Source organism: Ictidomys tridecemlineatus, chromosome 5 (genome assembly GCF_052094955.1).
Source record: "Ictidomys tridecemlineatus isolate mIctTri1 chromosome 5, mIctTri1.hap1, whole genome shotgun sequence".
Taxonomy (NCBI): Eukaryota; Metazoa; Chordata; class Mammalia; order Rodentia; family Sciuridae; genus Ictidomys; species Ictidomys tridecemlineatus.
Genome location: NC_135481.1, coordinates 192,936,577 through 192,948,641, shown reverse-complemented (window position 1 = coordinate 192,948,641; position 12,065 = coordinate 192,936,577).

Sequence of the window (12,065 nt, the reverse complement as noted above, 5' to 3'; positions counted from 1 at the left end):
CGGAAAAAATGAGGCATCACTTCCCAGGCTGCCCGCAGGGCTGCTCTCCCTGTGTGCTGTCCCCTCCGAACAAGAGAGCAGCATGCAGGCACCTCTCCTGCCTCTGCTACCCAGGGCCGTGTGAGCCTGGATGATCCGTAAAACATCTCTAAGCCCCAGCTTCCTCCTCTGTAAAGTGGGGACATGGGAGTAGCTCCCAGCAGCGTTGTGTGAATCAAATGAGATGATACAAAGAAAACACCCCACATGGTCAGGGTGCTGTACAAATGACCACTCTTATTTTCTGTTGGAGACATTAATCGATGTATTAGTTTCCTAATTGCTGCTATAACAAACTACCATATAATCAATGGCTTAAAGCAACACAACATTAGTATGGAACCGTTGTGGAGGTCAGAAGGCCTCAACTCTGTGGATGGCCTTCCCTCTGGAGGCACAGGAGGGGGCCCTGTGGTCCTGCTTTCTCCAGCTTCTAGAGGTGGTCAGTTCCTTAGCTCATGGCTGCTTCCTCCATCTTCCAAGCCGGCAGCCTCTCCAGCTAACCCTCTCTCTTCCTCTCTCTCCCTCCCTTCCCTGCTACCACCGTTGAGTCCCCCTCTCTGACCCAGGCCTCCTGCCTCCCTCTGATAGGAACCTGGTGACCCAGCTGGACAATCTGGGACCGTGTCCCACCCCAGGATCCTCCATCACGGCTGCAAAGTCCCTTTGCTAAACAAGGAAAATGTCCAAGATTCCAGGCGTTTGGCCATGGACCCTTTGGGGGCCACCCTTCTGCGTTCCATAACTAGGGAAGCGGGTGCTCAGAGGACAATGGGGTGGGTGTGGGGCCTTCGCCACCGAGGACGGTGCCGCAAAGGCCCCATTAACAGTGGCTAAAGCGAGGCTAAACCCGTCTCTCTCTCCAGGCTGGGCTGCCGGGCCTCTCCCAAGGGACCAAGCCGAGGGCACGACGTTAACTCGGTCCACTCCTCCGCTCTGTTGGGTCCTTTATGTCTGCCACTACCCGCTGGCCGGACTGGCTCACATGGACACACCTAGAGGCCAGGGAGCCCGGGACCAAGGTTGTTCTAGGGGGCCACATACCCGTCGTCAGGGAGAGTTCTGCCATTAAAAGAGAAAGAGAGGCCACGTGAGGAGACAAAGTGCCACCCCTACCACAGACTGACAGAGAAGGAGAAGTCGAGGCTCCATCGTGGACTTGGAGCAAGCAAGCACCTCCTCCCTAGGGCAAAAGTGCCAAACTGCCCACCATGCACAGTTGCCCAGTGCGTTCAAGATCCAACATGGTCGGTTTAAAAGCTCCATCCCCAGTCTCCCTCGACCAGTGAGAGCCCTACTGGGGAAGGAGACCAAATAAGGTGCCACTTACAGAAACCAGCCACCTTGTTCTCTTATCTTAAATATGAAATGATATAGTCAAGGAATCATGAGATTCTGGAGAAAACAAGCATCCGAGGAGTAAAGGATCCAAGTAGGTAAGCTGATAGTTCACTCTGGAACAAGCAGAGATAATTCATTTCATCCTCATTTGCATCCTCAGGAGTATTTGAGAGACTGTTGTACCCACGAAACAAGAACAGACTGTTGTGAAAATAGAGCAGGCAGAAAAGACGAAATGGCTCTTAATGATGAGAAATTGGGTATAATCAATTTCAGTGAATGGGCTGAAAAATGAAATAGGTGATGATGAAATTAGTCATCTGAAAGGCAGAATGGAAAGAATCTGCCAGAATGTACAGTGAATGGGCAGAACCAGAAAGCAGAAAAGTTGAGATGGAGAGAATAAACCCAGGAGGTCCAACTCTGAATAATGAGAATTTGAAAAGAAGATAAGTGGGGGGATAAAGAAATGGGGAGACCGTGTTCCTGCACATTGTGAGTAGAACCTTCAGATTTCAGAGTTTCGCCCAGGGTCAATTGGGAAAATAAAGAGCAAAGCAATTGCAATTATTTGCAAATAATTGGAAAGCAATTGGGAAAACAAAGAGGTGACCCTACCAGCATTTGTAAATCATAATTATAAAAGGGGTCAACCACAAGAGACTCAATAGCAGACTCACGCCAGACTCATCATCCACAGAGATGGCAGAGGAGGATGAAGATACATCTTCCACGCCCCGAGGGTAGAAGATTTCCCACCAGGATTCTTCCTATTACTTAACAAAAGAGTGATGCTCTTGGACATTTAAGAATCTGAAAATTCCCAAACCATATTCTCGATGAAAAAATGACCCAAGGGTAGATGTCAGTCTTTCCCCTAAAAAATCCACCTAAGGAAGAGGGTGGCACAGCCGTTTCTGGAAGTAGTAGGGGGAAATGGCCCCAGTGGGACCAGGGGCGCTCGGAGGAGAAGGGCGGGATCGCCTGAGAGTGGAAGGCCTGAGGACCGGGGCCCACTCCCTTCTCCCGGCCTGGCTGCCCGTGGCTCCTCCTTGAACACGGGTCCTTGCTCATCCTGTAAAGACGGTCTAAGGGCTTTGAGTTTTAATAGTCAACCTACTGACAGCTCGAGATTGAGCTCCACGTTTTTGAGCAGCGCGGTGAGCCGGGAGCTGGCGCTTGCTGAGGCCGGTCGTGTACCAGGCTGGGTTCCGGGCCCTGAACCTGAACGAGCACAAAGTGCCTCGATCCCCGTTCTCACCACCCTGAGAGGCAGCCGCTGCCGACGTCTCCGTTTGCACCGTCGAGGAAACGGGAGCACGGAGGGGTTCCAGCACCTGCCCGCAGGCACAGAACACGTGGAAGAGGTGGGCATGGACTCCCCACGGGGTCCCCAGATCCAAACCAGACCTCGCGAGGATGGGAGAAGGGCGGACGGGAGTCAGAGTGAGGGGCTGACCTCCCTCTCCCCATGGGGGCATCACGGAGCACCCCCCGAAGCTCCTGGGTCAAGGAGCAGAAGCAGATGGGGCTGACAGCCAACTCCACCATCAGGAAAGCTTGGAAAGCCAGAGCCAAGCGTGAATCCCCCTGGGGAAGTGGGCTTGGGGGTCCCTGGTGGAGGAAGACCGGGCCCCTTCCTCTCACTCTGCGCAGCAGTCATTTTAGGAAACAGTTCAGTTGGCGGGAAGAAAATCGACAAATGCAGCGAGGCCTCTGGACAATCCCGAGTGGGAGGAAAGACCTGGTGCCCGGGCCCTGGTGGCCCACGGTGAGGTGGCTGTGGGGTCCGCAGCCACCTCTGGCTGGGCCTGCCCCTCATCTGTGGGTCGGGTGGCCCTCCCACTCCCAGGGCCAGTCTGCCTAGACCCCTCCTCCCCGTCCAGCAGCTCGGCCGACACAGAATCGCACGGGGACCGAGATGCCTGGCCGATGACTGCGCGTGCCCTTCCCCTCCCCGAGGGCAGGGAGTCGGGAGACGGGCCTGGAGGGACAAGGAGGAGGACTGTGGACACTGCGGTCACATCCCCAGCGGGCACTCTGGACATCTGCAAACCCGCCTGGGTCTGGCGGTATCCTCCAGGTCCTGGACATCACGGTGGGGTCCCGTCCTGCTGTGGGGTCTTGTCCACGCTCCGCCTTCGGCCTCAGTCTGCAGTCCTCCTGGCACCCACCGGTGCTCCGGGGCAGGCTCCCGCTGCCGCATCGCCATGGTCCCCGCCATGAGTCACGGTGGCTGGGCTGGGCGCCCTGGCCCTCGTGGGGAAGTGGAGATCCCCCTGATTCCCTCCAGCTGCGTCTCTGCGGGGCTGAGGTCATCCGTTCTGGCACAGTGGGGACCCAGCGCTTGTTGTGTCTTTGTTTCATTCAAATGGTCGGGACGATGACTCACTCGGCTTCTCCTCTCTTTCTCTCTAAACCAGGGCACCGTCTGGGAGTCATTTCTGATTAGACGTTGACCTCAGAAATATGCTCTCATCATTTTGAAAACATCTTCCAGCGCCGCAGACCCGGCTCCAGTGGAGAAGGGACGCCGAGGGGATGGTGGCCAGGGCTGGGTGTGTGCTCGGCCGCTGCCTGGGACCAGGGCCTTCCCGAGTGCTCCCAGGGGACCGTGGGGCTGAGTCAGTGAAGACACTGTCCCCATCATGCCCTGGATGCATGTATATGGCCTGGGCCAGCGCCGGGCACGATGGTCCTCCTCCTCCTCCTCATCGTCCTGGTCAGGCCTGGCTGCTGCGGTCACACGGCTGCTCTGGACCACACGGTTTCCAGGACCACTGGTCAAGTGACCTCACTTCATTCTCTCAGCACCCTGCCCGGCAGGCACCCTTGGCCTGGAGCTCCGGGTGGTGATGTCACGTGGGGCAGGGCGCGAGGCGTTGCCCTGTTGATGGTACAGGACCATCGGGTGGGGTCAGGTCTCAGGATCAGGAGCCCCAGAATCCAGGGTTGCTCTGAAGCAGGAGGTGACCTCGAGGGGTGGAGGGGAGGTCGGAGGTTGTGAGCAGGGCCGGAGGGGGCCAGAGGTCAGCAGTCGCCGCTCAAGAGTGGAGGGCGGCCGAGAGCTGCGAGCCGTGGCCGGCCGAGGGCGCGTTCCAGATGTTCCTTATGCCTGGATTCTGAAGGCGATTCATACAGTGTTCTAAATAATTCGATGCATGCAACAAATCTCACAGTGTGGAGTCTTCCACTTGTTATCACGTTGGAGCTCAAGGAGTTTCAGGTTTGGGGACATTTCTGTTCTTCAGACTAGGGACACTCCCCCTGTACAGTGTGTCAATTCTTTGCTACACCTCACCGTGCGCCCCGGTGTACAGGTGGAGGAGGCAGGAAAGGTCCATCCCGGGGCCTGGAGCCATGAAGGAGCCCAGCTGGGCAGGGGACGGTACTACCTCAAGGTTGAACCAAAGGGGGGTCCAACCAGGCGTCGAGGGACAGCTCCTGGAGGAGGTGGCTTTGGAGTGGCGTGACCTCCACCCAGGGAAGAGGGCTGCTTGCTCACTGAGGAAGGAGCTGCAGGTTGGCAAGAGCAGGTGCCGAGGGAAGGGACCAGAGGAAGCGAGAGCCACAGGACAGACCAGGAGGGTTGACACTGGGGCAAAGGATGCTCCCGAGAGCCAGGCATCCAGCAGCTCAGAGAGGGGTCGGGGTGGAGCTGCTGTCCCAGCAAGAGCCGCCCGTCAGAGAGTGTCTCAGAGACTGGGCACCTGTGCCCTGGGTGGGATGTGTGAACACTGAGGTCCGTCTGTGGTTGGCGAAAGTGCGGGTAGCGTATCCCTGATCCGAAAACCAAAGTGCCCCATCATCGGAAATGTTCCAGCCCCAACGTGACACCATGTGGAGAATTCCACACCATGAAATTCTGTTCCAGGCACTGGAATATTTTAAATACCGCATAAATTGCCGTCAGACTGGAGCTGGGGAATAGAATACCAAGTGAAATTAGCCAGTCCCCAAAAACCAAACGCTGAATGTGTTCTCTGAGGCTGAGTCACCGTGGGGTCGGGAGGGGGAGGGAGGGGGCAGGGCGGGGAAGGGCGGTGGAACGAGGTGGTCTTCCTCACCCGAGTACACGTATGAAGACCTGAACGGTGTGGGTGCACTCTGTCTACCACCAGAGATGTGAAAAACCGCTCTGTGCGGGTAACACGGATTGTCATGCATTCTGCTGTCATATGTGACAAACTAGAATAAAAATCAAAAATAAATGGATTACCATCAGACTCTGTGCATGGTACATGTGAAACATGGGTGAATTTTATTCTTAGACTCCGTCCCTGCCCTACGACATCTTCTTATGTATATGCAAATACCCCCTGACCCAAAATAGCCCCAAATCTGAAGCACTTCTGGCGCCAAGCACCTCGGACCGGGATGTTCCGACTACTCATCCCTGGGGCTGCGACAAGGCCCCCCAGAGCCGGAGGCCTAAGCACAGCCCGTCCCTGCTCTCAGTTCTGGAGGCCCCAAGTCCAAACTGAAGGCGCCGCCAGGCTGCGCCCCTCCCAGGGCCCTGGGGTCTTGCTTGCCTCCTCCGGCTTCTCCTGGCCACAGGCCCCCCCGGGCCCCTGGCAGCAGAGACCAGCGTCTGCCTCTGTCTTCACGTGGCCACCCCCACTGCCCAGGTCCTCTTCTCATAAGGACGCTTGTCACTGGACGTAGAGCCCACCTGGATGATCGAGGATGACCTCATCTTGAGGCCATTGACTTGTTTACCTCTGCAAAGGTCCTTTTTCCAAATAAGGTCACCTCCGCAGGTTCCTGGTGGACTTACCCTTTGCAGGCTGGGGCGGATGTGGGAGGGGTCGTCACCTGGGGACTTGCTTCAGCCCACTGCCCCCACCAGTGGGCGCTCCTGGAAACAGACACCACGAGTCCTCCTCCCTTCCTTCACCGTGTCCCAGGCACACGGGGCGGGGGGCAGGGGGCTCTGGGACACCCCGACCATCCCCAGGAGGTCAGCTCGTTGCAAAGGAAGCAAGGGAGGGGCAGAAACGATGGGCAGGGTGGCCAAGCCCCAGCCCAGCAGGCCCGAGAGGCCTCTCTGGAGGTGAGACAGGAGGGCTGGGTCCCAGAGCAGCCCCAGGACCAGTCCCTCCCTTGCCCTCAGCCCTGCGTGCCTCTGCCCCCAGGTGGGCACCCACAGACCTGGGCTCAGGGGTTCTGTGGGCATGTGTGTGGAGAAGGCAGACTCAGCTGCCCATGGGGCCTGGTGGACAGGTGACAAGGGTGAGTGAAGTGGGTCAGGAAGAGTGAACTAGAACAGGATGGACGGCGGCAGGTAGGACGATTCGTAGCCCATCCACGGCGTGGTCACTGCTCAGCTCCGAATCATGGTCACCAGGAAGGATGTGGGTGTGGCCAGATTGCCTGGGATCTTCAAGAGAAAAATGGAAATCTGAACCGTCTTTGTGCAGGTTCCTGAATGACAAATGGTTTATAGAACGAGGAAGGGACCCCCCACCCCCCGCGTGGACATGGGGAAACTTCGTAAGCCAAGCGCATCCACAGGCCAGGTCCAGCCGCCTTCAGGCCCAGAGGATGGTGGATGCAGCCACAGGGTGTGGGGAGGGCACTCTAGGACGGGCAGCTGCTGAGCGGAGGGCTCGGGACAGCGGAGGGACGGGAGCAGCTTGGAGAGGCTGGAAGAGTTGGAAGGGTCTCGGCAGCTTTGTGATAAAGGTGGCCTTCCTGGGGTGTGGCACCGGGTCCAGCCCTGCCCACCCTTACACACCGCCCTCCGGCCACCCTTGACTGCAGGTACAGATTCTTCTTTTATACAATTTTTATTTGTTTTAATGAGTTACACAGGACAGTAGAATGCATTCAGGGACTTTGATAGATCACACATAAAAGGGGTATATTTCTCATTTTTCTGATTGTGCGCGTTGCAGAGTCACATGGGTCATGCAGTCGTATGTGTACATCAGGTAATGATGTCTACCTCATCCTACTGTCCTTCCTGTCCCCGTATCCCCTCCCCTCCCTTCACTCCCCTCTACCTAAACTAAAGTGACTCTATTCTTCCTAGTGTCCCCTCTCCACTTATTGTGAATTAGCATCCACATATTAGAGAAAATATTCAGCCCTTGTTTTTTTTGGATTGGTTTATTTGGCTTAGCATGATATTCTCCAGCTCCATCCATTTACCAGCAAATGCCACAATTTCATTCCTCTTTAAGGCTGAGTAATACTCCATGTATACTTGTCTCTCTACACACAAACACACACACACACACACACACACATACACTCTCCATATATATGGTTTAGCTATTATGAATTGATCTGCTATAAACATTGACGTGGCCATGTCACTATAGTATTCTGATTTTAAGTCCTTTGAGCGTAAACGAAGGAGTGGGATAGCTGGGTCAAATGGTGGTTCCATTCTGAGTTTTCTGAGGAATCTCCACACTGCTCTCCAGAGTTGTTGCCCCAATTTGCAGTCTCGCCAGCAATGTGTGAGTGTGCCTTTTCCCCACATCCTCTCCAACATTTATTGTCACCTGTGTTCTTGATGATTGCCATCTGACTGAAGTGAGATGGATGAGTAGTTTGTATGGACATTTCTCTAACTGCTAGAGTTGTTGAACATTTTTTCATATATTTGTCGATCAATTTCTTCTTCTTCTGTGAAGTGTCTGTTCAGTTCCTTAGCCCATCAACTGCTTGGATTATTTGTTTTTTTGGTGTAAAGTTTTTTGCATTCTTTGCATATCCTAGAGATTAATGCTTGATCAGAGATGCATGTGGTGAAGATTTTCTCCCTTTCTGTAGTCTCTCTCTTCACATGATTGTTTCTTTTGCTGAGAAGAAGCTTTTTAGTTTGAATCCATCCCATTTTTGATATTTGATTTTACTTCTTGCACTTTCGGGGTCTTGTTAAGGAAGTCAGATCCTAGGCCTACAGGGTGAAGATTTGGGCCTATTTTTTCTTCTATTAGGTGCAGGGTCTCTGTTCTAGTGCCTAAGTCTTTGACCCACTTTGAGTTGATTTTTGTGCAGGGTGAGAGGTAGGGGTTTAATTTCATTTTGCTACATATGGATTTCCAGTTTTGCCAGCACCATTTGTTGAATAAACTATCTTTTCTCCAGTGGATGTTTTTTGACACCTTTGTCTAATGTAAGATAACTGTATTTGTGTGGGTTTGTCTCTGTGTCCTCTATTCTGTACCATTGGTCTACAAGGCTATTTTGGTGCCAATACCATGCCATTTTTGTTACTATAGCTCTGTGGTATAGTTTAAGGTCTGGTATAGTGATGCCTCCTGCTTCACTCTTCTTGCTGAGGATTGCTTTAGCTATCCTGGGTCTCTTATTTTTCCAAACTAATTTCATGATTGTGTTTTCTATTTCTATGAAGAATGCCATTGGGATTTCAATAGGAATTGCATTAAATCTGTATAATGCTTTTGGTAGTATGGCCATTTTGACAATATTAATTCTGCCTATCCAGGAGCATGGGAGATCTTTCCATCTCCTAAGGTCTTCAATTTCTTTCTTTAGTGTTCTGCAGTTTTCATTGTAGAGGACTTTCACCTCTTTTGTTAGATTGATTTCTAAGTATTTTATTTTGTTTTTTCAGGCTATTGTGAATGGAGTAATTTCCCTAATTTCTCTTTCAGTGGATTCATTGCTGATGTATAGGAACACGTCCGTTTGATTTACGGGTGTTGACTTTATATCCTGCTACTTTGCTGAACTCATTTACTAGTTCTAGAAGTTTTCTGGTGGAATTCTTTGGATCTTCTAAATATAGAATCATGTCATTGGCAATAGTGATAGTCTGAATTCTTCTTTCCTGTTTTTTTTTCCCCTTTAATTTCTTTCTTCTGTCTAATTGCTCTGGCTAGAGTTTCAAAGAGACGTTGAATAGAAGTGGTGAGAGAGGTCATCCCTGTCTTGTTCCAGTTTTTAGAGGGAATGTTTTTAATTTTTCTCTGTTTAGAATCACGTCGGCCTTGGGTTTAGCATAGATGGCTTTTATGATGTGGACGTACGTTCCTACATCCCTAGTTTCTGTAGTGTTTTGAACGTGGAGGTGTGCTGTATTTTGGCAAATGCTTTTCCTGCATTTATTGAGATGATTCTCACGTGATTCTTGTTTTTAAGTCTGCTGATGTGATGAATGACATTGATGGATTTCTGACTGCGGGTAGAGATTCTAGCCCCTGTGTTTTGTCCCCTTTCTGTGTTCAGGGACCCAGGGAGGAGGGCTGAGTGCCTGCTCTGTGCCCAGCGGGGCAGGTGGAGGGTGGGGTGTCTCTGGAGACCCAGCTCACAGCCCAGCGGGGGTGGAGGGTCATGGGATCACACAGCACCTGTGAAGTTCACGGCTGTGAGTTCTGGGAGCAGGGCCAACGAGGAACCAGGTAAGGTCAGGAGGACTTTGCTGTGACGTGAAAGAGGTGACGGGGCTCAGCTCCGAGCACACATCTGTACCCTAAGGGCATCAGAAGCATTGGAGGCTCAATTTGGGGAGTAAGGGTGCTGAAAGGTGACCTCAGAGACCCTGGCTGTCTCGCAGGGCAGCAGAGGGCGCTCTAGTGCCCATCTGGTGAGAGAGAACAGCTCTGGGCCATTGCACAGGAACTGGAGAGTGACCACTGAGGCGCAGAGAGAGGTGGGTGGAGTCCCGAGACTCAGAAGAGGCCAGAAATACCTGCCGGGCCCCTGCCTCCCCTCCCCTGTGAGAGAGAAACCCCTGACATCAGAGAGGGAGTCCTCGGGGTGACCAGTTCAGATGCCAAGCAGACGGCTCAAGGGCATGACCAGACTGCCCAGGTTGGAGCCCGAGGCTCAGCTCCCCCACCGCGTGACCTTGGGCAGGCGGCTAATCATTCTGCCCTGGTTTCCCTGGGAGTAAAACAGGACAACCCCCCAGTCTCCCTGAGCCTCAGTGAGCTCCCTGGGGACCCGCCCAGCTCACAAGCACCTGCCTTCACCCAACAGTGCACCAGGGAAGCCCCCGGTGGCCAGCCCAGAATGTGCCAGAGTCCTGGTTGACAGCTTGACAGATATTTATATTTTAAAACAAAAAACCATGAAAGTCTCCGTCACAGCAGACTGGACAGCCCTGCGTGCCTGCTGCCGCTCCAACTCAGAGATGGGTTTGTTGCATCGAGCCGGGGCACCCGGCCTCCCTGCCTCCAGAGGTCTTCAGGAGGCCTCACGCCTCCCACAGAGGTTGCCATGGTGCCAGACAGGGCAGCTGAGTCCCCGGGCTTCAGCACACAATCCAGGACACAAGTTTGGGGGCTCCTACATCTCGTCACCTCAGCAAACAGACTGAGGCCAGGCAGAGGGTTGTCCTGGGGCAGGGGCCAGAGGACAGGGAAGGTCTCTTGGTCCAGTGAGAGCCAGGCCCCTGGCCAGAGGAGCACCCAGCTGGGCTCGGGATGGGTCCTCTAGGGGGCAGTGGGGCTCCACGGCAGGCTCCCTCGGGCTCACCTTGGTACGGCCTCCAGGTCCAGCATTTCTCACCGCTGTGCCTCCTGGCCCCCAGGACACATCTTTGGAAACCAGATGTTTGGGGGGAGCCTGTTAACAAGGTGAGACTTGGGGGTCATGATGCCTGTTGAATGTCTCTTTAGTAGAAAGCTGGACAGCTGTGGCCACTTAGGGGCACACTGGACTGCAGAGGCCACCTGCGCCAGCAGGGCCTGGCCGAGGAGGGAAGTTGGCTTCCTAAGGCTCCCAGTTTCCACAGGGAGAAAGCACACATTTCCACACTGGTGTTCTTGGCCAGATTCGGGGTTTTAGATTCCCTTGACCCGTCTGTCCCCCTTGCTCCCCAGGCTGGCTCTTGTTGACCAACATGGAAATCCCTGGCCATGTTTGGGGTAGTCACCAAGCACCCAAAGGTCTCTAGACTCGGGGAAGTGCCCACTGTGGCCTCTGATCCTCTGTTGGTGGCAAGGGCAGAGTGACCAGCATATCCACTGTGGGTCCGAATCCTAACTGCCCCTTCTGTCTGTGTGGTCACCAGCCAGCGGCTCCCTGAGCCTCCTGCTCATGGGACAGTGAGAAGCCTCACCTTCCAGGAGACTTGGTGGAGGATCCGGGACACATGTCCTCCCGTCCCTCTAACTGCCCACTGACCCCTCCTGCTGACTGGCTGCCTCTTCCCTGACACCCGTTACTGAGGCCTTGTCTCTGTGCTTCCAGGGTCCAGTCTGTCCCTCCACTGCTGGGCGTGGTGGGTATCCCCACGGATTTGTGGAGGGCATGAAGGAATGGCTTCGTGCTTGGACCTCGGTTCTCAGGGCTTCCGTGTCCAGCTCTGTGCGATGGGGACGGGGCAGCAGCCTCAAAGGCGGCCCAGGAGGGATGACGTGGCACCTGCCTAGGCACGCTGCAGATGATGCCGGGTCACGTTCTGTGTCTGTCCTTGGCTTCACAGCTCCGTCAGAGGGTTGCCACCTCCCATCCCGGACACAGCCCAGGGTGAAGGGGCCACCATGCACCAGTGCCAGAGGAGAAGGTGACCGTGACAGCAGGTGGGGACAGAGAAGGTGCTGAGGCTCGGATCTAACTGAGAGGGAGCCAACGGGATTTTCTGACAGATCTGAAGCTCGGGTGCGGACAGTGAGAGAAGGAAAGCCCCCGAGGATGGGATCGTGGATGGCCAGCAGGACACGTGCAGCTGTGTCTGGGATGCGGAGGGCAATCCAGGCAGG